Source organism: Podarcis raffonei, chromosome 13 (genome assembly GCF_027172205.1).
Source record: "Podarcis raffonei isolate rPodRaf1 chromosome 13, rPodRaf1.pri, whole genome shotgun sequence".
Taxonomy (NCBI): Eukaryota; Metazoa; Chordata; class Lepidosauria; order Squamata; family Lacertidae; genus Podarcis; species Podarcis raffonei.
Window position 1 is genome coordinate 22,263,341 of NC_070614.1, and position 26,759 is coordinate 22,290,099.

Below are 26,759 nucleotides of genomic sequence, written 5' to 3' on the forward strand. Positions count from 1 at the left end.
GATGTGACTTAAGCTGCCAGGGGTAAAGCACCAGATTGTCAATATTTATGCCTCGTTGTTAAAATATATATTCTGCTGAGTGCTTGGGGTTCCTCTTGCTGTTGAAGTGCAGGTAACAGAACTTGGATCTCTCTCTTTCTCTTTAGAATTAATGGTGATGTTATAGAGGGGCTTAATTCCAGCCAGGATTCAGACTCAAATTTGCTTTTAGAATAGAAAGAATGAAGATGCATGCTTCTGAGCAAGCGCAAAGTGCTTTTTCTCCCAGGAAATAACTGCAGCTTGCCTTCTATACCTGGGTTTAATGAATAGGGCTTCCTGGAACAAGAATGTGATTTTAGGGAACAAAAGCTTGAACCCCAGCAACTCAGTCATAGGGTTGAAAGGAGTCTTGTAGGCCATCTACTCCAACTCCCTGCTCGATGCAGTAAAACCAGAGCTAAAGCATCCCCTACAGATGGTTTTCCAGACACTGCTTGAGGGAACCCATGTTAGGTAACTGGTTCCAATGCTGAATTGCTTTTAGTGTCAATGATTTTTGCCTAATGCTCAAACTGAAATATGCCTTCCAGTATATTAATCCTATTATATCTAGTCCTACCCTCTGAAGGACCAGAAAAGAAGTCTTTTCCCTTATCTATGTGACAACCCCTTGGGTTTTTTAAGGGTGCTAAGATGTCTCTGGGGACGCGGGTAGCGCTGTGGGTTAAACCACAGAGCCTAGGACTTGCCGATCAGAAGGTTGGCGGTTCGAATCCCTGCGACGGGGTGAGCTCCTGTTGCTCGGTCCCTGCTCCTGCTAACCTAGCAGTTCGAAAGCATGTCAAAGTGCAAGTAGATAAATAGGTACCGCTCTGGCGGGAAGGTAAACGGCGTTTTTGTGAACTGCCCTGGTTCGCCAGAAGCGGCTTAGTCATGCTGGCCACATGACCCGGAAGCTGTACACCGGCTCCCTCGGCCAATAAAGCGAGATGAGCGCCGCAACCCCAGAGTCGGTCATGACGGGACCTAATGGTCAGGGGTCCCTTTACCTTTACCTTAAGATGTCCCTACTCACTCTTCTATGCTTCAGACTAAATGTACTGAGTTCCTTCAACTTTCCCCCTGTCCTAGGGCTTATATTTCCCCTTTGTTCCGCTTTCCTGACTGCGCCTGGAATACTGTATACAGTTATGGTCACCACACTTCATAAAGGATATTGTTGAGCTGGAAAAGCTTCTTCTTTGGGGCCAAGTGCTTAGACACAGCAATCTACCCTGACGCCATTAAGAAAGCTCTGCTGATGTGGTTAGCACAGTAGCCTGAGATGAGAAGAGGAGCAGAGTTTCCAGTAAGGCAGAGAGAAAGTGAGACAGAGAAGTCCTTGGGGAAATGTCTGGGATTCATTCTGCTAAACACCTTTGTTGAGCAAAGGGAGGACCAAATACTTACTAACCTTGCTCAGCGAAACAAGGAATTTCCTGGGCAGTGTTTTACCAGTTGCTGGAAACCTTAGGAGGGGAAAGTGCTGTTTCATTCTGTTCCTGCTTGTGGACTTCTCATAGACATCTGGTTGGCCATTGTGAGAACAGGATGCTGGCCATTGGCCTGGACCAGCAGCCACTTCTTAAATCCCACATCATCTCTGTGTTGAACAAAATCCATGCAGGTGAGTAAGGAGGGTCAGATTGCTCTAGTTGTCTTCCACCAGCTCACTTGCTTTCTATGCAAGCTGCAAAGGGAGGAACGTTTCTTACCTGCAAAGAGGCTAGTAGCCTACATTTCTACACTAGCCATGAAGTATGGCCAACATGCAAATACACAGTGCTAGCCTGTTAACAGGTGAGTGTAAAAACGTGCAGTTTAATAACTTCTGTGAAAAGGAAATAGAGCAGGCTCTTAAAGGGCTGTACCCTGAATTTAACACCATAGTCTAGATTAGAGTTTCTCAACCTTTTTCTGACTGTGGCCCTCTTCCAACCTTGTTTCCTTCCTGTGCCCCCACCCTGTGCTACCAGTAGAAAGGTAGCTATTTAAATGTTTTGTTTGTAAATAGAACAGCACCCCACACACTAACACTGCTGCAGCCACATACGTTGCCTGTGACAAATGAGACGTGGACAGCTTGGTGCGCACAGCAGTGGAGTGTAGAAGTAGGAGGGAGAAGGAAGTGGAAGTGACGTGTGACAATCCATCCACTGGAGCGTAGTGTTACTTCTCTGTTCACTCTACTTCTCTATTTTCTTTTTTCTTAGTCACTTCTCTGTTTCCTTCATTTCTCACTTCCCTCTGTGGACCCCTAGTCTCGTGCTGTGGCCCCCCATTTACGTTATTTTCACCTGTGGATCCCCTAGGAATACCCTGGGAGCCCCTAGGGGGCCATATGGCCCCTAGTTGAGAAACACTGCTCTAGATGAGTTCTAACTCTTATTTAAACCTTGGTTGTTTTTTATTTACTACTGACCTTCATTAAGACCACAATATATTTTCTGCTGAATCATGCAATTTCCATCATGCATTCTGTTCCTATTTTGCAGTCAGCTAAATGTTTTTGACCGGTGCTCATAAGGCATGAAGGTGAAGAAGGCATAAGGCTGCCTCTGTTTGTCTGCAAGCTACTGGGCATATTTCACTAAAGTTTGGTGGTGTCTGCCCAAAGAGATTATAATCTCTACTAGATTGAGGTAACAGGGATAGAAGGAGAGGCTGATGATTTATTTACTGTTACTTTTTATTGATTAATTTCTTCAGTGCTATTAGTTGAGCAGCAGTTAATAAAAGTATATTGAATGAAAGAATGAGTAAAAGCAACCTAAATACACAAATACATGAATGACCGTTCCTGGTTGTCATTGGCCTGATATATACAACAAACTATTTTTTTTTTTACTTAGTGAGAGTGTATCTGATCCTGGATCTAAGGTAGTGTGGCCGAGCGGTCTAAGGCGCTGGATTTAGGCTCCAGTCTCTCCGGAGGCGTGGGTTCGAATCCCACCGCTGCCAAGTGTCCTTTTCGGGATGCGGGTGGCGCGGTGGGTTAAACCACAGAGCCTAGGACTTGCCGATCAGAAGGTTGGTGGTTCGAATCCCTGCCACGGGGTGAGCTCCCGTTGCTCAGTCCCTGCTCCTGCCAACCTAGCAGTTCAAAAGCACGTCAAAGTGCAAGTAGATAAATAGGTACCGCTCCGGCGGGAAGGTAAACGGCGTTTCCGTGCGCTGCTCTGGTTCGCCAGAAGCGGCTTAGTCATGCTGGCCACATGACCCGGAAGCTGTACGCCGGCTCCCTCGGCCAATAAAGCGAGATGAGCGCCGCAACCCCAGAGTCGGCCACGACTGGACCTAATGGTCAGGGGTCCCTTTACCTTTACCTTTATCTGATCCTGGAGAGGAGCTTATTGCTATTTTGCTTCTCCCTGCCCTGTTAACTGCACTGAACTAAGCCAAGGTTTAGCATAATGTGCCATCAGAACCAGGCCTCAATTTAAGATTTCTTCTTGCTAATTGTGAGTTGTAACTGAGGCTTGTTCTTAAATCGTACAAAGTTGAACCATGACATTAATTTATGGTTCTAGGTCCGAGTGTTAATAAAACCCTCAGTTTCAATTGTTTAAAATGCATTTTCAGCTTTTAGCTAGTTTGCCTCTCCTGATTCCTTGGGTCCCCTCCCCTCTTTCTCAAGAGGAGGTTGAGGATATTGGTCAGCTTCACAAAGAACATGGAATTACCTGGGATCAGAGTAAAGATGCTAAATGTGTAGTAGAATGGGGAGTTAGGGAAGAAGTAAAAAAATTAAGGCTTCTGAGTTTTATGGCTCTGGTCATTTAATGAAATGAATTGTAGGACTGAGCTTTAAGGAACCTTTGGGATGTGAGAGCCTTCTGAACTGAGGCACATCCTCTTTGTGAATCTCTGGGAGCCAAGCATCTGCAGCAAAGAATGGGGGTGGTACAACTGCTTTCTGTTTGAAGAAATCTCAAGGGATACTTAAATGAGCACATGTCCCCACCGTTATTTTATGCTCATGATGAACCACAGAGAGGTAAAGAAATGGCACCTCTGGGAATTGTGTACATGATATATTGTCTCCATGTAATGTCACCTGAGCCATGGATTAGCACAATGAGAGTGTCTAGGGATTTCTAAAGCCATCAGGCTGGTGCTGAGCTTTAAGCAGACACTACCCAAATTCTATTAAAAGTTTCCTTTTTCACCATGAGGGCTAGAAACTTTCATGTACTTCTGGTAAAATGCAGGCTATGCCAGCTTGCTTCCTAACAGGAGGAAATAATCTGAATGTTGATAAGTGAGGAAGAACTGTGGCTATAGTTTCTAATAAAAGCGCCTTCATTTGAGAGCTACAGTTTAGCACACAGGGAGCCAGGAATACATAAACAGGCATCTTCCTTGATGGGGGTTACACCCCCATGATTTTGCTGTTACGGTTTTGCTCTGCTGGACTTCCAACAAGGATTGCAGAAAGTGTGCCAGCTTCCTCAGAACATGGCTGAGAGAGACTTTCCTGTCCATTAGAGCCACACCAGTCTAATAAAATCACAACATCCAAATTGTGAAATAATTTGGAGCAGTAGTAAATAAGTGGTGACTCCTGTCTTAGTTCTGATCAGTTGAGTTTACCTCTTGCCTGACCACCATTTTCTTGCAGTAATACAGAATTTGCTTTTTTTAAAAAAAGAAATTTCAACCAACTTGCCCTATTTGTAGCTTCAAAAAATAACGAATATTCAATGCAAGGCTGGTGTGTGTGTGTGTGTGTGTGTGTGTGTGTGTGTGTCTGTGTGTGAGCATCGGGCACCTTTTGAGGCCTGTGCCCCACTAGGGGCCCTGTTGCCAGTCTGTGGCGCCTTCTGGTCCTGCTGCCACCGTTACTTTCTGTTGCTGTTCATCATCTTCTTTGAGTGGACAAGTAGGAAAAGAAGAGAGAAAGGGCAGTAATAGTCTTTGCATACTTTCTCTCTCTGGAACATGATGCGAATTAGACCCAGAGATAAACAAATGGACAGTAGCAAGGAGGAGGAGATGGATGTTCTTGGCATGGGCCGCACTATGAGCATCTTGCTCTTGCCCCTCCCTCCAAGACTCTGTAACCTGCACTGCTTAAATGTTCATACCTTTTCACAAATTGCCCCAAATAACATTACCAGTTCATCACCTCACAGGATTTGCTTGATGATTATGTCCCCCTATGAATAAAGTGACACTACACCTGCCTCATTTCAAAGATTGCCCAATACACACCTGCAGCTATTTTGCAAAGGCTGCTCCCCACCAGCTATGCTGGTCTTTTACAACAAAAACAACACATCCCTGTGGTACCTTTTAAATTTGGGATAGGGGAACCAGTGGCCCTCCAGATGTTGGACTTCAACACCCATCAGACCTACCCAACATGGTTAGGGATTGTGGAAGTGTAATCAGGTGGCATCTGGAGGGCCACGGGTTACCCCTCGCTGCTTAAAAGACTAACAAGTTGTAGCATGAGTTTCCACAAACCAGAGTCTTAATTTGTCAGGCAAAAGTAAGGCAGCATTGCAGCAACAAGGGCTTATGTAGGGAAAACACGTGTTGTGGAAGGAGCACGTCCACTGACAAGTGACAGAAGGCAAGAATGGAAAATGCAAACCTACTTTGCAAATGTGTCCTGGATTTAAAATGAGTGTCCAGTGCATATTAAATAGCATTGTAACAGTACACAGGTGCACACAAAGTGCTGTGAGAAGAATCTTGTTGCTGGTGAGAATGCTAATTTACACAAGCCAGAGGGAGGGTTCACCCACAGAGTTAGGTGCCTATACAAAGGGGTGTCATAGATTAATCCCTGCAGAGTTAAGACAGTGTGTGCTTTTTAAGTATTGTTGTTTATGCTATGTAAATTCCCATATAATAGCCTTCTCGGCACATGATACAGTCAGTCTAGGCTAGGACTTGATTTCCTTCATTGTAGCCTTTTAAGTTTAGATTTATTTTTTTAAAGCAATCCAGTCTATATTTTGACCACCAAACAGAAAGAGGGTAGAATTTTTATGCAGACTTTTAATCCATTTTATCCATTTCCCTTCAGTTGCACCCCCCCAACAAACATTATTTACAAGCACTTTAGTTGCCCTTTTCCTGGTTTCCTTAAAGTCTATGCTTGCTGTTCTTTAACAATAGTAGATCCCTCCCCCCCCCTCTCTCCTTCCTTTGGGCTGGAATTTCCTCTTTCCAAGGCTAGGTTTGCTTTTTGAAATATGCTTGGCCACTGTTTGCTTGCCTATGTCGTTTTGGTTACTGCCATCTGCCTCCTCTATGAATGTCAGGAAGCTTGTCAGGGGACAGCAATAGGGTTAAAAAATTGATTTGTGCTTGTGTATGTTCATTCTCTTCTTTTTAAATATTCTCCTATTGTTGAGAAGATAGAAGATTTGCCTTGCTTTTTCAGGCAAGAAAAAAAATGTTGCACACTGCAGCCCTCCCTACTGGCTAAACTTGACTACTGCAACTTGGAAGGAAACCAGTATTCAGCAAGAGAGAACTGAATTGTTGGGTCCCCCACTTGACAGTTTGCCTGCCAATAGCAGTAGAGATCCCCTTTGTCTCATGAATATTTACCAGGGCTGCCCCTCTCCTTCCCAGGCACCGTGATCAGCATTCTAGAAAATAGCATGGCAACCAGGCCATCCTAAGGTCTTGCAGAGGCCCCTCAGCCCTGAAAATTAGAGAATTAAAACAACATAATCTTACCATTAGAAAAGCAAAATTTGCAGGAATGTAAGTCACCTGGATATTAACACTGGGTAAATGAATTGTGTGTGTTTTTAATAGTAAAACAGCATTATGCTGGTTAAAACACACACTGTTAGAATTCTTTTTACTTAAGTAAGACAATGAAGTGAGCATTGTGATACATTAACTCTCTTCCAAGTTAACCATGAACTACACAGGAGTGCAAATAAATGGAAGGGGCATGGAGCACAGCAATATCAGGCTGGGAGTCTGGTTGACCTGACTGACCTCCTATACCCTTTTAAAATGTGGCTCTTTTGGGGGAGTGTTATTGGGTTATTGTTATTGTTTTGATTTTGTATATTGTGATCTTTTCTGTGAACTGCCCTGAGACCTCTGGGTATAGGGCGGTATATAAATTCAATAAATAATAATAATCCTGAAATCCCGAAATCTGCAGGCAGCACGTAATCTAATTTTAGGTTTTCTATCATGTATCATTAAAAGTAGGGCCTTTTCAGTGGTGCCATCCAGGCCTTGAGAGCTTTGTGCACAGCTGTGTGGAAAGATCTGTGGACTGGGGAGATGCTTCTTTTAGCAGGAGCCACATACCCCATTATCCCTGCTCTCTTACTAGGCCCCACTGGCTTCAGTTCAATTCACTCATCCACCAAATCTAGCATGAGAGGGTGTAAGTGAACACTGTGAGCTGTCTGGGTCTTCCATTGGCAGAGGGGTTTCAGATTGACTACTCTTCTTTGAGGTTCTGCAAAGGGGGAAAAGAAAGAAGACACTTGTGAAGGTGTGGTGATAATAGGTATGATAGTTCTTTCTTGGTTCCTCTAGTTTGCTCTTCTAGAGCACCGGCTGAAAGGCTGAGAACTAAGCAACTTCTCCCTCCAGCTTGCCAGACTCATACTCAGGATATGCTACGCATGCTCATGTGCCCTCCTTTTGTATCATGTTCCTCACAGCTTAACTATATTTTAGAAGCAGTTGCTATGGCTGCCAATGGAAATATTGCTATCCATAAGCATGTGTACCATTTACTTGTTTTGTTGGTGCCCCTTTTAAACAGCTTTCACCCCAGTCCTGCAAAGTGCTTTGAATAGAGGGGGAGCTGGGGAGTGCTATTGGGACAAAAGTCTCAAAATCAGTGGCTACAGGCACTGTGTGCACTTCTGGAATAGTGTATCAGACCCTTCTCTTCTAGTACTTGCCTGGCAACAACAGTTTCTTTTCCACAATTTTTTAAAACATGCAATGCAGCAGAACAAGTCGACATGATAGTGCTCCTTTGTTGGAGACCTCTTTAGAGAGAAACTGTCTTCCAATAAAAAGACATCGCTTCATCTGCTTTGCACACACACACATCTCTTTCATAGGGATTATCACAGCGACAATGCTATTAAACCCTGTGGCATTTTAGTAGTCCGTTAATTTGCTTTTCACTTTGTTTGATTAGCAAACTGGAGTACCTTAATGAACAAAATTAGCTCTGAGACGCCATTTTTATCTGTATCACTGAATCTAAGGCCAAAAGGGACCATTGGATAACCCAGTCTGAGTTGATGTTTGTTGTCAGCTATCCTGCCCTATGTTGCTTTCTGCAGACAAAACTACAATCAATGTTGTGCTGGAATTTAGTGGTAGCCTGTGTTGGTTTGTTTTGAAATTTGTGTTTTTTAATTTTGGCTAAGCCATCCTAAGGTTTATTCTAGGCATCGTTGGTAAAGCCCTTCCAAACTGTTGAATCTAGCGGCAGTGGTCCTGGTGGAGGTGTGCCCTGACCAGTAACCCAGATACTCCACTAGCAAGCTCTGTAGTTTTTGTAGACACATCAGCTTGACCATCGCTTCAGGAAAAATCTTTTGAGTCAGGCCCTACAAGTGCATTTGAGGATCCCACTTTCTTGGTTTGTGTAGCCCAAAGAATTGGATCTGAGGACTGGACTAAAAGTTGGGAGCAGGAAAAATTATGTGTGTTGTGAGGTGGCCTATCCAAAGGTACTTGATCTGGAGGGTTGCATACTTTACGTTCCAAACCTCTGCTGTAATCCTGCATCCAGATGGTGTTGTGAGTTAAACGGTCCTGTTATTTAAAAGTTCACTGTGGCTTTGTGAAGGTAATTAGTAACATTTTTATTAGATATTTGCAGATTTGAGCATTTTTTTTTACATGCTAATATTAGCTCTGAACTGTGAGGGTTTTGGGGGGCAGGCGGCAGGGGGGAAGCTATGTCCTTAATCCTGTCTTAGAAGCTGAGCTTTCTGTTACTGAAGCCTTTCACTCTCATTCCAGATGCTTATAAGCTGCTGGTGGTTACCTTTGTGGGGAGGGGTACACCAGTGCACTTTGCATTTGCTCAGAGGCACTCTTACTGTTACTACTTCATTTGTTTCTAGGGATAAGCATTGAAGAGCAGGTTCTTGGCCTAGGAAGTGCTGGCTAAGCCCTGGCTGGAGCTGCCCCATAACATTCAAATTGGCTCCAAGATTTGCACTTATTGGTGCTGAAAGCTACCTAACAGCACACATTCAAATGGTTATTTAGGAACCGATGAGGCCTACAAGCCATTCTCACTGAGAAACGGTGTGCGTTTTTCTAGTTCATAAATGTGTTCAAAAAGGGATGTAATTTATAATGGCAATGTTGACAGAGCCTTTAACTACAGCCCTGCAAAATGGGAGGCCGTGATATCATTTTTATGTGTGAAAAAGGTTTACAAGTGCAGCTGCATTTCTTCTCGATAGCCAATAATTCAGGGGAACGGCTGCAGTAAGGAGTGTTAAGCTGCAGTATCAATAACACTTCTGCAAATCTGTTTTGGGAATGTGCATTATTGTTAAATTAGTCTCTGAAAATCTGGAGATACTGACACTATGGAGCATGAAGGCAGATGGAGTCTGGATCATCAGCTTTTATTTCCAATGAGATACTTGAGGGTTCATTAGTTAGAAGCGGGATTTTTGGTTTCTTCCTACAGGCTTTCAAATATTCAGGCAGAGTAAGGGACTTTTGCTTCCTTCCTGACAGGAACTAGTCCATCATAAAAGCATAAACTCAACCCGGTTAATATTGATTTTTTTCTAACCTAAAAAGGCTCTTAATGAAGCTCCAGGTACCCAGATAAAGATGTTCACTGAAGGGAAATGCAAGGGTGGGGGTGGGGAATCTCTTAATTGCCTTTCCCTCAACCATCTTCCTCTAGACAAGAATGCATTTCTCAGTATAGAGTCCTTTCAGGTATTCCAAAAATCAATGGAAAGAGTTTTCTTTATGCCACACATGAAGATTAGGGGCATGCGCCTCACTGGAATGAATGAGAACTGTGCAAGAGCCAGGGTGTTGTTCTTCTGCAGTTCCTGTCTATTTTAGTCAGGCTTGTGGAGAAGAACTTGCCAGTGGCTTGTGCCCTGGGACATTTTTTTAAATAAAAAAAGCTTGCTCTTTGAAGATAGCAGTGTTCGCAGAGGTTCTCTCTTGCTTTTACATACCTTGAGGTGTAGCCAGTATGACATCCTCCAGATGTTGTTGGACCCATCATCCCATAATCGACCATACTGGTTCTCTGGGTGGCTTACATCAAAAAATGTTAAAATATACTCCAAAACAATAAAAAATATAAAACTAGCGTAAATGTTAGGCAGTAGAGAATAACATTAATTAATAAAATATACTAACAGCAAAAGTAGATCATAAATTTTTGAAATTCCAGAACCGTCAAGTTGAACCATCTATAAAGCCTGGGGGAATAAAAATATGTACAGCAAGCCCACACAGGGGTTACATTCTGAGAATCGAGCCTAAAGCCCAAACTGTGTGTAGTCAAAACACATTGGGTTCAGTGGTAGGTGGGATTGCCAAAGTATTTTTCCCCAGACACCTACCCCATTTCCTCCCCTTTTTATTTTTTTTTTAAAATTTTTTTACAAGGGCGTCCAATAACATTTCAAGGGCTATGGGTTCCCCACCCTTCAAAGCATGGGTGTAGCCAGGATTTATGTCAGTGGGAGGCAGAACCTCAGTTAAGTATTTTTATTGATTTACTTTATTTAAGGGGTCATCTGCCCCCCCCCGGCTACCCCCATGTCTCACAGGGAAAAATGGAAGTGTGAACAGAAATGTGCACAGGTGCAACTGACAGTGATTCTGATGATCCTGTAGTCAGGAAATGTCTTGCTGCTATAGTGGAAATTGCTGCTGGCTTTGGGCAATAGGTGTGTACTGCTTGTTTCACACTTGCATTTCTCCACACACCTCTGGATATTTGCCCAATAATAAGCTGCAGCAATTGGAAGTACGTAACTATGTGTTACATGCGCAATGGCCTTAGTTCAGTGGCAGAGAACATACTTTGTACCAGGCTCGATCCCTGGCAATTCCAGACTGGGCTGGAAAATACTCCTTTGTGAAACCCTGGAGGCTGTTACCAGTCAGTGTAGACAGTATTGGTCTTGATGGACCAGTGGTCTGACTTGGTACAAGGCAGCTTCCAATGTGAACCTGCCTAACACATGTCTTAGGTATCTGGGATTGTGAACTGCAGTACATCTTTGAAATCCACATATTTGGGGGGGGGGACTGGTGGTGTGGAAGGTACTTAAAACCCTTTTGTGGAAATGGGAGTGAGTTGCTTCCAGGCCAGATGGTGACTGTGCACCCAGCTGTTGTCTGGGCTCCCCAAAGTTTAAAGCCACGTAGTGCCATCTGCTGGCTGGCATTCTGGACATGCAGAAATGAATCCATGTACCCAGGGATATTTTCGCAGTTGCCTACTTTATATCCTGGATTTTGTTTTTATCTTGCACTATTAAAACTCAGAGTTTGCACCCAGGGAACTTAATTTGTTCACCCTGGACTAATCTCTTCACTTGGTGTCTCACCTGATAATGTGAGCCATGTTCTTAAAGCAGACTTGTGCTTGAGGTGATGTATATGTAGGGTCTCAGGGGTCACCAACCTTATTAAGCTTGGGGACATATTTGGGTTTTTGAATGAGTGCTATGGGCACTGCCCTCTCTGGTCACTTTTCTCTCTGCTCTCCTGATCAGCTCCCAAAACAAAGAGACATAAAGAAGGAGAGAAAGAGCACACACGTGTCACTTTTCTATGGGATCTGAGTAGAATTAATTTGAGCTTTGAGAGTCTCACTGTTTCAACTTTCTCCTTCATCTCTGCGTGGCTTTCAAAGCTGAAAGTGGTAACCACCCTCAGTACAAGGAGGCTGTGAGTTAATGGGGAGGCTCAGAGACATTGTGGCTGCCACACAAAGACCTCACAGGCACTGCACTGTTAACCCTTGCTCTGATGTGATGGCTGGTCAGCACATTCAGGCCATCTTCATTTGATGTTGTAGTGTTCAAGCGATGAACATGCATACATTCAAGTCTATCTCTGTGTTCACGAGTGCTGGGAATGTGGAGCCAGATTCAACTAAATAATTACTGTAGTGAGAGACAGTGTAGTGAGTCCTGCCTGCTTGCACAATGGGGCTTCTCCTTCTCCTCCCCCTATGTGTCCCTGCCTCCCAGATTGGTTGTGGGGATTGGGAGGACCCCCAGAATAGTGTGCAGTGGGAAGGGAGATCATTCCCTGTTGCAAGTAGAAATATTTGTGCTGGTAAAATGATCATAACACCCTTGGATTTTTACAAACGAAAGCTTAAATTCTGTATCCAATACCAAATTCCTTGCTTTTTGTGTGTGCATGAAATATGTAGTGTCTCAATATTGTTTTCCTGTTAGTTTTCAATTATTTTCTTCTACAGTTCCCCTTTCTGCTGTCAAGGCTAACCTTTTTTAAAAAAATTGCTTACATTTGGGGAAATGGCGCAGATTTCATAGTTATGTTATATAAGGACTTTAAAGAAGCTCAGGTGAGGGAGCAAGAATGGATCATTTTTTATATTGAGGGGCGCAATCAGTGCTTTATTCTGGGGGTACGCGGGGATATGCATACCCCTAAACATTTTGTGATTCTAAGTTTGGCCTCACTGAGGGGCTGTATTTCAATATGAGTAGGAAAGCATGTAGGAAAATGTTTTATAAACTTTATATATATATATATATATATAGAGAGAGAGAGAGAGAGAGAGAGAGAGAGAGAGAGAGAAAGCACTGGGCACAATTATCTGGAATTTTCCATAGCTGGGGCTCTAAATTGTCTGGACCTGTAGTATTGAAGAACATTCCTAGTTTCAAGGATACTACAGGGCCCTACTCCACATTGCACATAGCGTAATAATCTGTTCACTGAGTTGTGTCTAGAAAGCAATATTCTCAGGTGGGCCCTAATCAACTCTAAAATGGTTTATTTATTTATCTGCAAATATCCACCCTTGCATTAAGTCCATGCACTGATTGGGCAGTTTAAAAACATACGTGTATTTGAGCACAAATATAGATAGATGCAATGTGAATCAACTCTCTGTGTCTTCCTGTTGAACAGGGATGGGGAAGCTCTGGCCCTTCAGATGTTGTTGGACTCCAGTTCCCATTGTTTCTGACCACTGACCATGTTGGCTGGGGCTGATGGGAGCTGATTGATTGAAATTATATACCGCCCTATACCCAATGCATGGAGGGCTGCAGGTGTCTCGCCTCCCCCTCCCCGCCCACATTGTAGAAGAATATTGCAGTTGCATTTCTAAAATGAGAGTTGTGGCTGCTGTTCAAGCTTGCCTGAACATACCACCTTTTGCCCTGGAAACCATAGTATCCAGTCCTATAAACATAAGGCCTCATTGTGGTCAGACAGTAATGAGGGATGGAACTTCTTACGTGCTCAGATACACTTTTGTATTACTTCATATGTCTCATGACTGAGTCCTGTCATTGTGGTATGCAATATTAGCTCACCTGCCCCAGTTTTGAATGGGCCCCGCGCTTACATAGTAGAATTGTTAAATCTGTTTTGGCATGGAGTTTCTGCTTCTGCCTTCTAGGTTCTGTGTCACCAGAGATGAAGTCCCAGGCTGATGCAGCTCACTTTGAATCAATATGTATCAAGCACTCTCTCTTCATTAATTACGCATTGCACCTTTGGGCCTGTTGTTGTAGCACAGCAGGGGCACAGTGGCCTTATAAAAAGCATGCCAACTAATAGATACTGTGGTTCGCTCCTCTCTCCCCCACGCTGTAAAAATCAGCGACAAGGTACAGGAAGGCTTAATATGCTTCTGTGGAATTAAGTGTTGTGGTGCTAGACCTCCTGTGAGATGTTTTGGCCTGTTTTGCCTTACTTGCTTTTTCCCTGGGACTGTCTTATTTTTGAACCTGCACCAAAGAGTGATAGTTTTGGGGATTTGGGGTACAAGCTAATTACGGGTGCTTCTGTGCTATTAGATGTTTAATTCCCTGCATTTTCATTAAACACTAATGAGGCTCCCACTCCACATCCCCCCACCACTCTGAGACAATAGTTCCTTGGAATCTGATAAAGTTGTTCCCTTGTATTGGTTGTTCTTTTTAACTTGGACTCATCTAATTGTTGCTGCTCCATAAACTTTTATGGGAAAACAAATTGAATAATGGAGAAACAAAAACAAAAAGTTCATTTCTAAATTTTCTCTTCCATTTCAATTTGGAAGGGATTACATCTACATCCTGCACAAGAAATAGCAGCATACAGTGTTCTCCTTAAAGCTTTGATGCAAAAAAATTTGTTACTGACTTTTATGTCCTCAAACCCTGCATACTTTTATGGTCTCCCTACTTTCTTAAGATTGTTAAGAATTCTGCTCCTTTAGAATCCCATCATCCAGCAGATCAGGTTTGGCAGGTGTGGGGTGGTGGTGGTGGTCATAGATGAATGGACCCTTTCTGCGGTAGCAGAAAATTAATTGTTGGTGAGAACACCGTTGAAATACTACGTACAGTTCTGGATCAACCATTACTTTAGAGTAATCTTGGGGCATTACTCTTCAGTCCTCTATTCATCTAGTTCTGGGTTTCCCAAACTTGGGTCTCCAGCTGTCTTTGGACTACAGTTCCCATCATCCCTGACCACTAGTCCTGCTAGTTAGGGATGATGAGAGTTGTAGTCCAGAAACAGCTGGAGGCCCAAATTTGGGAAACCTTTTATCTAGTTCATCTATAGGCTTGGTCTGGGGTAGGCCCTCCAGTTGTTGAACTGTTACCTCCCGTTGGCCTCAGCCAGTCTAGCGAAAAGTCAAGAAAGGTGAGAGTTGTAATCCAGCAACATCTGGAGGACACCATGTTGGCTATGCCTGACAGAGTTCACCCAGGGACTAGGTCTTTTAGCTCTCCTGAGGCATAGACTCATACACACATGCTTTCTCTAATACCCATCCAAATAATTTCAGTAAATAGGCATAATTCTTAGAGGGAATCTTTGGGCTATACCACACATCCCAGAGCTGGTTGGCATTGGTGGGGGTGGTGGTGTGTGTAACTCTTTTACATCGGTACCTTTGGCCATTCAGACAAAGGCTGTGTACATACATCTCATTCTAGAATCAGTGGAGACAGTACTCCCCTCCCTTAGTCTACATGCAGTCTAGGTTTTTTTGCATATTTTTGCCCCTGAAAAACACTTACTGAGAAACTGATTTCTCTCCAAAAATAAAAGCTCATTGCAGATCGATTCTGCATTCTCCACAGTGTTTCCATTTGAAAATAGATGGAAACAACAGGTGTCTCCACTACTGTTCATTAGTGTTGTTGGAGTGTCTATACCAAGATCACAATTGCCACTTCCTTCTTTATTCACCTTGAGCATGTGCAGGGAGTGGTGGGTTGCCAAATGCATATCAGGTAGTAACACTCACCCTTGTAGATAACAGGGCCTAGAATCAATCTTGATTGAAAGCAGCATGTTGAGGATGAGCATGATCAATTGTGGATTGAAAAAAACACACCATTTTTGTGCTACAGGTGTACACAGTCAAAAGTTGAATGTGTAGGGGAGAGAAAAGAATATACATAACTTGTTTCTGTCTGTTGCAACAGTTATGCCAGTTTAGAGATACCCTGTGCACAGCTCTAATCCAGGCATCCAAACATGACATGTATACATGTGTTTATTCATGTGTGAGATGGCTACAGAGAAACATTATTTCTGCTTCCACTAGTAACCGGACATGGCTTTCTGGGAGTTCCCTGTTTGCCCACTGGATCTTTTAACAGGTTGCTTAATACAGCCTTCCAAGAGGGACTTTTCACCCCCTTTTTGTGGCAGAAGTTTCTAGATAATAGTACCTGCTTGCTTTGTTTGTTGAAGTGCGGATGGAGTACGCAGGTAATGGTTCTAAGTTCCATGTTGAAAATTGACAAATTTCCCCCTCCCTGTTTTCATTCCTTTTGTGTTGAGTGAGCTCAGCAGCTGTCTTTGCCCCCTTTATCAGCTGCCCAGCATCTGTATATATATTCGTGGTTTCTTTTAATGGATTCAAGTACAGTATTTGCACATTAGTTCCTCCCCCATTCTTCTACCCATGGTGATTAACATCGTCTTTCTTCATCAACCAAGGCTGTTAACAGTCCCTCCTCCTCTTCAGCACAGCATAGCAGCGACACCTGCCCAAGAATATTTGACTTTTGTTCTCACTGAATGGGAAATCTTACCACTTTGTCATCATATCCATCCCCTGCCATTCTCTTATCTCTGGACTGTTGGAAACCGACCTTCCACAGACAGACCTTGACCATTATGGCATTGGCCATAGTCAGGTGGCAGGTTAGATGGACAGGGATGGGACAGGAACCTTCTCTTGGAGCATTTGCTAATGGTGCCATACTCAGGAGGGTGGAAGCAATTTACATTGATTAAAGGGTGATCTAGCTATGTAATCCGACTTCCTTATCTTTCTTGACCGATATCATCCTGAAGTTTATAGGACTACCCAGAAAATCAGTCTTATTTACTGGGGGATGGTGGCATGCATTTTTCCCCTGTTTGCACAACAACAAAGACCACTTAAGGACTAATAATAATAATAATAATAATAATAATAATAATTTTTTTATTTATACCCTGCCCTCCCTGGCCAGAGCAGAGCTCAGGGTGGCTAACACCAGTAAAATTACAATAAAAAGGGGGGGGGGAGAGAAAAGAAAAAAACCAATTTAAAATACGGGTTAAAATACAATTTAAAATGCAGCCTCAATTTAAATAGTAGCCCATAGATCAAAACCATAAGGGGAGGGAAACATAAGGCTCAGACTGAGTCTAAACCAAAGGCCAGGCGGAACAGCTCTGTCTTGCAGGCCCTGTGGAAAGATGTCAAAATCCCGCAGGGCCCTAGTCTGTTGTGACAGAGTGTTCCACCAAGTCGGGACCAGTACTGAAAAGGCCCCGGCCCTAGTTGAGACCAATCTAACCACCTTGCGACTTGGGACCTCTTTGCTTCAGTCAGGAAAACAATCAATTACAGTCCTCTTTATCTGGCAGCTTGTAAATCAGATTGCCTGCTTCACTTGGCCTAATTGCCTGGCATGGACTTCAAAGTCTTCCTGCCAACATGGCTGACGTACGCTCCACATACCTCTCTCAGCCCCGGAACACTGCAGCAACCATCAGCCTCGGTTCTGGGCCCATAACCTTGTTGTCGGCATCCTTCGGGGGGTCGAGATTCCAGCTGGCTAGCCCCCAGCTGGATCATGCCCTTCCAGCCGTGACGATCCCCCGATCTCTGGTGCAACATAAATCAGTGACTCAGACTTCAAAAGCCTGAGCACACTATATTAGCAGAGTATATTGCGCAAACAGAACAGGCGTGAGGCTTGTGGAAACATACTAACAGCTAAAGATTTACTAAGCATAAATCAGGACAAATAAAACATGTCATCTCCCTTTCTTCTCAGAGAGACAGAGAAAAAACAAAAGCTATACACACAACAGAAGTTTCCAGCAAGCTGTGCTGGTATGTAAACAGACATGTGACATGCAACAGTTCCATGTCTGCAACTAAAGGTAGAATGGAATTTTCCAGCACTTACATCCTGGCTCAGTCGGCAGCAACTCCTCTCACAGGAGGAGTTAGCCTAACAGACTTCTTCTTTAATTACACACTTGTAATAACCATCTTCCTGGTCACATGTGTTGGAAAAAGCAATCTCCAGAAAACAGGCTAGCATACTGGCTGACATGTATGCAGAAGTGGGCTAATATTATTTATTTACAGGCTAGTAACTTTTGTGGGCTTTTTTTTTTTTAAAGGCTACCCTTTATTGTTCTTTGTTTAACTCTGTTAAATCTGGCTTGCCATTAGTAATACAGTTCAGAGGCAGGAGGGCTATTTGTGTTTGGTGTACAAGGGTAGCCTAGCTACAAGGAGAGTTCCTGACCACTGGGGCTGGACTTAATTTTCAGTTTCTGGGATTTGGACAACTGAGGTGCTCTGTTGATGTTTTCACATTATTCCCTATGGCTGATTGAATTGAGCACTTTTCTCCTTTCATGCCAGGAGGTAAAAGATTAAATACATTTGTATTTTATTCTTGGGTGAGTTTTGAGATTTGAAACACCCAAGATGGGAGGGGAATGTGTAGTCATCCAGGCATTGCTGGGCTACATCTCCCACCATCCTTTGCCATTGCTAAGCTTGCAGGCCTAGGACCGGCAATTGGGTTAATCCATTCTTTTCATCACTTGCAGTGTGAGTTGCAAAGGCTGCAGATGGTTGATGCCAGAAAGTCTGTGTGCAATGTGTGTGTGAAGATGAAAAAGCTGTTTCCTGTATGAAGTTGAGACTGGTGTGTTTTCCAGGTTCAGGGTCCCCCAGAATGGGCATAATTACTACATCATTTCAGGAATTGATAACTGTGTGAGTAGGCTGGAATCAGTGTCAGTTTATACTTCCAAGCAATCATTAAGGGCAACCCCCCGCACAGCTCCCTTTCAGTAGTCAGAATAGTAAAAGTAAAGACAATTATGCCTCTGGTATCATGGATCCTGCTTTGAAACCATGCTGCCTCCTGGGGAATTTCCTTGATGGTCTTTCAAGGAGCCAGTCAAACTGGAAAGATGCCAAGGCCATACCAGGAATAGATATTATGCAAGCAAATCCCCCTGGTAGCCTGCATTCTGTAAACCCTTTTTCTTTTTTCCAACACGGAGAGATAGATGCTACTTTAAAATTGCTTTGGCACAGGCTCAGATTCCCACAGGGAGGGAAAGGGCTGCTTAAAGACTCTGGGAAAGTACTATGCATACATGTTGCTATCCCCCCATAAATGAAGATGTCCAGGAGCAATTATTTCCAGATTTGGTGACTGGCAAACCTTGGTGGTCTTAAAAGGTTGCCCCACCCTGTCTGAAAATAGGAGGGTTTGTTTTGCATCAAGGGAAGAACAAGTGGCTTCTATAGAACATTAGAGGGCAAGCTATTTCCATGAGGTCTGCCAGCATTGCTTTGGTAGCAAATTTGGGAAATATTTATTAACTAGCCTGTCTGCATGCCATCTGGCAGCAAGTGGCTTATTTCTGCAGAGATTGTGTGTCATCATGGCTGCTCTGGCTTAGCTTTTTTAACGTTGAAGAGGGGAGGGGCTGAGCCACTTTAGGCTCAGTAGCTAAAAGCAGCCCTCCCAAGAGGGACTTGAGAGATTCAGTATTTAAACACCAAGGTTCATAAGCAGCTATTGTTAAATTAAACAGCAAAAAGTATTTGTTAGACAGCATGGGATTTAGAATAACATTTTGGGCTGTAATTTGGTTGACCAGTTTTAGTCTTTCAGGACAGGCAGAGAACTGGACACTTGCTGCTTATAGCTATTTGACAATTGCCTTCTTACCAGCCCCAATTCAGGTTTTAAAACAAATAAAACAAAATAAAATACGTAATATATCCAAATAAAAATTGAACAACATGCAGCTTTATGATGAAGCATCACAGCCAGTTTACGGTATTTCAATGAGGCTTGTGAAGGAGAGCTTCCCATACAAGTGTGTCCTGCATTAATTAGCAGGAGAGGGGTGCTATTCGGCTTTTTACTGAAATATCTTGGGCCAATCGCGACTTCTTGACTCTCACTGCCGTGAATTTGTGGAGCAGAATCAGCGGGTGAGATTTCTTTACAGCTTCTTCACTCCTCCAACACATGGCTTCTCTCTCTCCCCCTCTCCCCCTTTCTGGCAGAGGGAGATCATGATAAAGAGAGGCAATTCCACAAAGTTCGAGAGGGACGGCTTTATTCAATGAGCCACAACCATGTTCTAGATGATGGCCCCTAATGAGCGATTAAGGAGCTAATGTTTGTATGGCGCTGGGTGGTCCAGGAGCTCTCCTAAGTGCTAACTTCTGTTATTGTGACAAAAGCCTCAGACTTTTAGGGCTGTGGGTTATACAGCATTTGAGATGAGATACTTTATTTGGTAGCATTAAGGTAATTCTCATAGATAAACAGCTGTTTGTATATGGTGGTGGTGGAGGTGGAGGTATCCAGAGGTCTACCCATCTTCCAGTCGTAGTTCATTTACAATAGTAATAAGATAAATAATAATTAAACAACCACCACCACCTGGGTGTATCTTTTTCAGTTTGGAAATTGTAAATTCCTCCTCATACTTGTTTTGCATCAATAATTTTTTTTGTTTTTGTTTTTTAAGAAAAAAGACATTTGAAACATAAGTGTTTGGTTAATTTTTACAAAATTCAAACTGTGTGTGTATATGTCTACATTAAGGGCCATCCAGACTTCCTTTTGCACTGAGCTGTCCAGGCCCAAGTCTGTGCTGTCCAGGTCCAGATCTGAGCCGTTTTCTTTTGTACCATTGCTTTCCCTGGGAAAACTTGTTGTTTACTACTGAATCGGAACAAACAGCAGCCAGGTTTTCCATGCTCCATGAATATGAACGTTGAACAAAAGAAGCAAAAAGAGTTTAAAATTGTAACTTTTATTAAATGATAGATTTTTAATATTTTTTCTCTGAATGCAGGAAGCAAGGTTACTGGTTTATGTTTCGAATTCTTAAGATAGATAACAACAAAAGTGAAAAGAGACAGTATTTTTAGGGGATAGATCATTGATTTGGATGGGTTGACCTGGATTCTAATCCTTGCCTGGCTATGAAACTGACTGGGCAACCTTAAGCCAGTCGCCATCTGCTGAAATGAGCTGTAAGTTACGATTTTGGAAGAAGGAAGGGGAAGACCCGCACTTGAGTGTTCCACTGTGTTTGTGTGCTTACAGCGGGCAGTACTTGGGGGACTGTGCAATGGCTGTAATTGTTGTCCTAGCAGAAGTGACTTTTTAAAGGATGGAAGGAAGAATCATGGTTGTAGTCCTCATGCTGCAGGTGCTTGTGAACAAATGGCAGAAAAATGGCACGTGATGCAGCTCAGTTCCCAAGTATTGTGAGGCAAATTTAATGGTTGACAATCAGGAAAATGGCTAATTGTATGCCTGGATATTAATGGTAGAGACCTGTCCCAAAAGCTTGAAAAAACCATACAATTAATAACATCAGTATCTCCCACCTTCAGTTCCCACCAGCTATAAAATCATGAGATTGCCCAGAACCTGTTTTTGTTGCTGTTTTTGTTTAAAACAAAAACGAAAAAGTGTCCACATTTTGGAGTGATTAGAGAAGAGTTCTGACAGTTGATCAACAGTGATAGAATAAAGATGGAGGTTTGTTGGAAAAATCTTAATTGAGGTTCACAGTAAATCAGTTCACACCATGTCTAGTTTTGGACAATCCATCAGCAAGAGATAGTCATGTGACTCAGTCTGCATTTTTAACAGGATCAGGCCAGAGAATCCCTGCAGCTGCTAGGGACCTGGAGCCATTGGGCCAGAAATCCAATGGTAGTCTTTGTAAGTTGTTCTGTCTTGTATATCCCAGAAAGCAGAGTAGTTTGCATTTAAAAACTATTATGAATGCAACTTTGAGATTTTAAAACCCACATGCTTGTACGTACAAGCTTTTTGCCAGGTTCTCTAGGGCAGGGAAGACTTTTAAGGCCTACAATAGTTAGGAGGTGGGGATTTTAAGTCAGCTACTCCTGTTTCTTTCCAAGACTGCAAAATTCACCTTAATACATCAAACATTTATTCCTTGTTTATAGCTAATTCTTGTCTGTTTCTAAACTCTCCTGTTGTCTGGACCCTAATTATGTGGCAAGCTTTCTTTGCGCAGCTCAGCTTCCAAGACCCTTCCTTTTGAGACCTGACACACAAAACTGTTTCCCAAACGCATAGGGGAGTGGTAGAGCAGTTTTAACTTCAGTAAAAATGTGAGACACTCTGCTGAGCTAGTGTGAGTTGTATAAAAACTCTGAGAAAAGCCCTGGTGTGAATGTTCTGGGCTTTGTGTTTGTATCTATAAGGGGTTCATTGGATCATGCCCTTGTTGTTTGTCGGTGGCTATGCAATATTGAGGATGGTTCTCTTTCTGTTAGAACTAAAGTTGTCTTATGTTTTGAACTATTCGGCTTTTCTTTCAGAAGCCTGTGACACGCAGTGTTATGCTTGGAGTAGGCCCTTGGAAATAGGCCCGAGACCACGCGATGACAATATGTGGGCGGATATATGTTACATTAATGGCTTAACGCCTTGTGTTGTAATTGCCTATAAAGCAGCAGTTAAAGGAGGGGGAAGGGGAAAGGGATTTATAGGCCGCAGGAAGAGAGAAGAATTCTGCAGCCCCCTCTTGTGGAGAAATGGGATAAATACATTTAGCATTCCCTACCCCCCTGCCCAAGTTTGTGAGCAGAGGAAGATATGCATAAACTAGGGCCTTATGCAAAGCAAGAACTGCCTTAATTCAGTACTGTCTAATAAGCAAAAGCTGTCCAAATTTTTAGGCAGGTTTCAGTCTTTCACAACACTTTTCCAGGCTTTTGGTCAGAAACTTTGTGGTTCTGGTTTAAGAGTTACACTGCAGGAATTTCCATAAGTCACTGCAAGACTGCACATACCTGAATATGATTAATGCTACTTTCTTAATGTATTTTGCTACAATTAATTTTAGTAAAATTAAAATACCTGCTAGTTGCTTGCCAACTATTGTTCACCTTTGACTCTTTGGCCAAAACACTTAAGGCAGGAACTTTTAGTGTGGTTTCATATTTACACAGCAAATCCAGTTACTTCATGTACAGCAGTGTTTCTCACAGCAAATGACTGTAGTGTGGAAAAAAAATACTATTGTCTTTGAACACCCATGTGCCACCCATGCATGCATGTCTGAAAACTCTGACACAGGCGGGTGCCTGTGTGCATACAGATAAATGACGTTCAGCCTCTTTTGGAGCAAATGGCACTTCCTCTAAAGAATCAAGTTCACTGTTTTGATGTACTTAATTTTTATCTGCTATGGCTGATACACCAGCTGCAGCCATATCTGGATGTAGATATCCTGGCCAATGCTAACTTGCAGTTTAGATTATTGCAATGTGTTGTACATGGAACTGCCTTTGAAAATAGTGTGGAAACTGCTCTTGGCCTCAAACTGTTGGCAAGACTTAACTGGGGTGGCCCATCCAAACTTAACATGCCAGTTAAGTTACACAGGTTCCCCAGTCAGTCTATTTTTTAAAATTACTGTTTTCTGCTTCTATTCTCTTAATTTTTTATGCAGAAAACTGTATTTCATAATAACTCGTTGTTAATTATATTTTATTATTTTTGTCTTGTGAGCCATACAGAGAACAGTGAATAAATACATGAATAAATACATGCTTGCTTAAAGGTGTGTGTGTCTACATGTTTGCTGTGCAAAACACTTGGATTAAATCCCCTTATTAATTTAGCTTTGTGAGAGACCCTTTCAAGTTAAGGTACTAGAGATTTAACCTGTGACCCTGTAGATGCAAATAATCTACTCTACCATGGAGCTGTTGTGAGCAGGAAGAGTAAGGAGGGGCTATGAACTTCTTTGTACAACTCTTGCCACTGTAATGGTGGTGATGCTTTCAAGGGAAGAAAGAACCACTTGTTTCTAGCAAGTTGATTAAGTGATTTGAAGTGGTAGAAACTGCAGTTTACTCACCTTGGCAGTACGTATTCCATGGGGATGGGGAAGTCATCTGGATCACCCTTAGCAAATTAATACTTGCTGGGAAATCCATGAGCAAAAAGCATATTATTTGGAAAGGCCCAGGCGGAATATCCACATGCATTTGGATCTTATTGTGTGCATGAAATAATTTGGAAGGAAGATAGAGGAACAGTTGTTCCTCTCCTCTTGGAGAAATAGCAGAGATAAATCTACTGAGAGATCTAGATGAAAAGACAGTCTTCCTCCAAAGAGTCAAGCACTGTCTTAAGAAATTCAGTTGTTGCCCTTCCTTGGACATTTTCAAACAAAAATGGAATACTCAGGCCTTTTTTACAGCTGGAACTCGCCGGAACTCAGTTCCAGTACCATTCAGGTGGGCACCATTGGTTGACTTTATAAGAGAACATGGGAGGTCTTCATGGTGAGCACCTCTTTTTCAAGAAAAATAGTACTGGGAATACTTCATGCTTAAGATATCCTGTATGGCGACTGTGGCAGCTGGTTCAGATGCTGGTAATTTTACTTAGGATTATGCAAGTTGTTGATTGAAAGACTTTATAAAGCAGTTGGCAATAGCCATATTTTTTATTTTTTTGTTATTTTGGTTGGGAGAATACCCAGAATGTCTAACACTACGTGAACAAAAAGACACAACAACAGAAAAAGAACGAAAGTAAGATTAATTGAAAGCAGGGGGGGGCGTTTTGGAAGAAGCTTTTTCCAAGTGTGGAAAATAAAGAGAGCAATCTTAAAAGAACAAATCTCACACTGATGAACTCTCAGCAAAAGCCCTAATATCCATTTGGCAGGATCCTAAAGCTGCAGATTAAAATGCAGAAGAAAGACTTCCACCTGCTGATGGTTAGCCATAGGTTCCCTTCCCACTCAGTAATTCCATACATTTTAGATGCACACAAAATAGGGGACAAATACATACTGTAGCATAATGGTTCTATTTTCCTTCTCTCATCCGTTCTGCATGGCTGGTGCTCCGATATTTGCCTTTGTCTGAAGACTTGTGGGTGGTTCAGCACCTGGGGGTATTGGGCCAGAAAAAGCTACAGGTGAAGTGTAAAACAATTAACGCTCCTAAGGTTCACATTTTTTTGGGTCAATGGTAGGGACTGGATGACCGCAGAAGCAATTACCGGTTTGTCTCCCCGACGTCCAGATGCCCTTTTTTGTTTTGACTGGATTGTTACAAATTTGCTGTTGACGTTCTTTATACTCTGTGCAGGCGGTGTTCTGGAACTGCAGAGCACGCCAGTTGCAATTTAATATTGACGTTCCAGCTGGCTTGTTTCCTTTAGATACTGGGCAGCATTGTAGACAGGGCCAGGAAATAAGTGAGTAAATAAAGGGGTATGTTATTTCCATAGCCTTATCCTGACATGGAGGTACATCCAGAATTTTCCTAAGAGAGTGATGGGTGAGCCAAGGGACCAAACTACATGCTGTGCAATGTGCATGAGAGCTGTGTCAGAACTCAGGATGTATGTGTGTGTGTTTAAGCCCATAAAAACAGCTATATTGTGGCGGGTTTGTGTGTGTGTGTGAATTGACTCAGGAGAGGGATGCTCAACCATTCCCACCACATTATTTTTTCAATTATGGTTGCCCCCACAAGCTGTTAATAGCCTTGCTGGGACATGGGAGGAACCAGACACAATACAGGTGCCTGCCTTTTGTTCCCAGTGAACCTAATAGCAGCTGCAAGGTGGGGGGGGATTTTGAGCCTTTCTTCCTGAACCAAGTTATGATATTAATAGAATCATAGAATTGTAGAGTTGGATGGGACCACGATGTGCTTGTGGGACTTGAACCCACAACCCTTAGATTCTGTCTTATGCTCTACTGATTGAGCTATCCGACAAGATGGCTGTGTGGGCTGAGAGCTCCCTGGCAACCTCTGCAAACTAAAGCTAGTTTTCAGGATGGGGCATATTCTCAAGAGTGCCCAGACCCAGAGACTACAACATTTGTAGCTATTTTGTGGTGCAAGACAAGCGGTGAAACTGGGCCTAATACCAGTGCTACGGTACCCAACATGGCATGAACGTGTCCCAGGAATGCCCACCCAGAGCAGCAGCAAGAAGAGCAAGAGGACTTGCAAATAATGAACTTGGCAACTTTAATGACAACTTTGAAGGAGGAGATGGCACACCGATTCAAGGATTTTCATCAAGAAATTATGGGCCACCTTGCTGGAAACATTTTGAAAACAAGAATAGAATTGATGGAATCTGCTACTACAGGATTTATGGAATGGGTTTCTATACATGATGGATTATAAAAGTTATAAGAAATAAAACCAGCTTGGAACTTGAAGACCTGAAGAACCGGAATCTCAGATGTAACCCGTGTGTCCATAATCTGGAGAAGGGAGCCAAGGCAGAAGACATGAAAGGGTTTCTTGCAATCTGGTGAATATCTTTGGCACCTGACTACCCAATTGATCAAGATTTGGATCATGCACATAGTGCCTTAGGTCTAAGGAAGAAAGAAACATCTGGTTACTTCAGTTTCAGCATTCTGGGCTAATGTGGTTAATGTAGTACCAGATAAGCACATTTATACAGAGACAAGAAATCAAAGCACCAGGTACCAGAGAAGTGACATGGTTCAAATAACACTTAATTGAGGGGGAGGATCAGGAAAAAGATCTAGTCTCCAGATTATACTCTACACTGATCGGGAAGGACATGCATCACAAAATAGTGAGGGAATTGGATGAGAATTTTAAGACTGTTGATGAACAATGGAACTCTTTGTTTGGTAAATTCCCACAGAAATCAGTCTCATCATAGTAGGGGGAAACAACTCTAAAAATATTACGAAAGTGGTACCTCATTCCCTTTAAAATCTCATATATGTATGGGACTAATGGCACTGCTTGCTGTAGTCTGTGGGCACTTGGGTTCATTCATTCACATGTGGTGGGACTGCACACACGTTTCAAAGTTTTGGAATCTTACCTTTCAGGAAATATAAAAAAGAATTGGCAAGTGAGTTGAGCAAACCCCAGAGGCAGTTCTGCTAAATATTTTTGAGGAGCCACTTCTTACCTACTGTACAAAAAGCTGATAGGA

The 26,759-nt window shown here is 42.7% G+C and overlaps 1 protein-coding gene and 1 non-coding gene across 8 annotated transcripts in view; both read left to right on the top strand.

Moving 5' to 3' along the window:
• The window catches only part of SKAP1 (src kinase associated phosphoprotein 1), a 333,813-nt gene that overhangs the window by 43,651 nt on the left and 263,403 nt on the right, over positions 1-26,759 (top strand). The window lies entirely within an intron of this gene.
• Positions 2,901-2,982, top strand: TRNAL-UAG (transfer RNA leucine (anticodon UAG)). Its single transcript has one exon. It is a non-coding gene; the product is annotated as a tRNA-Leu (tRNA).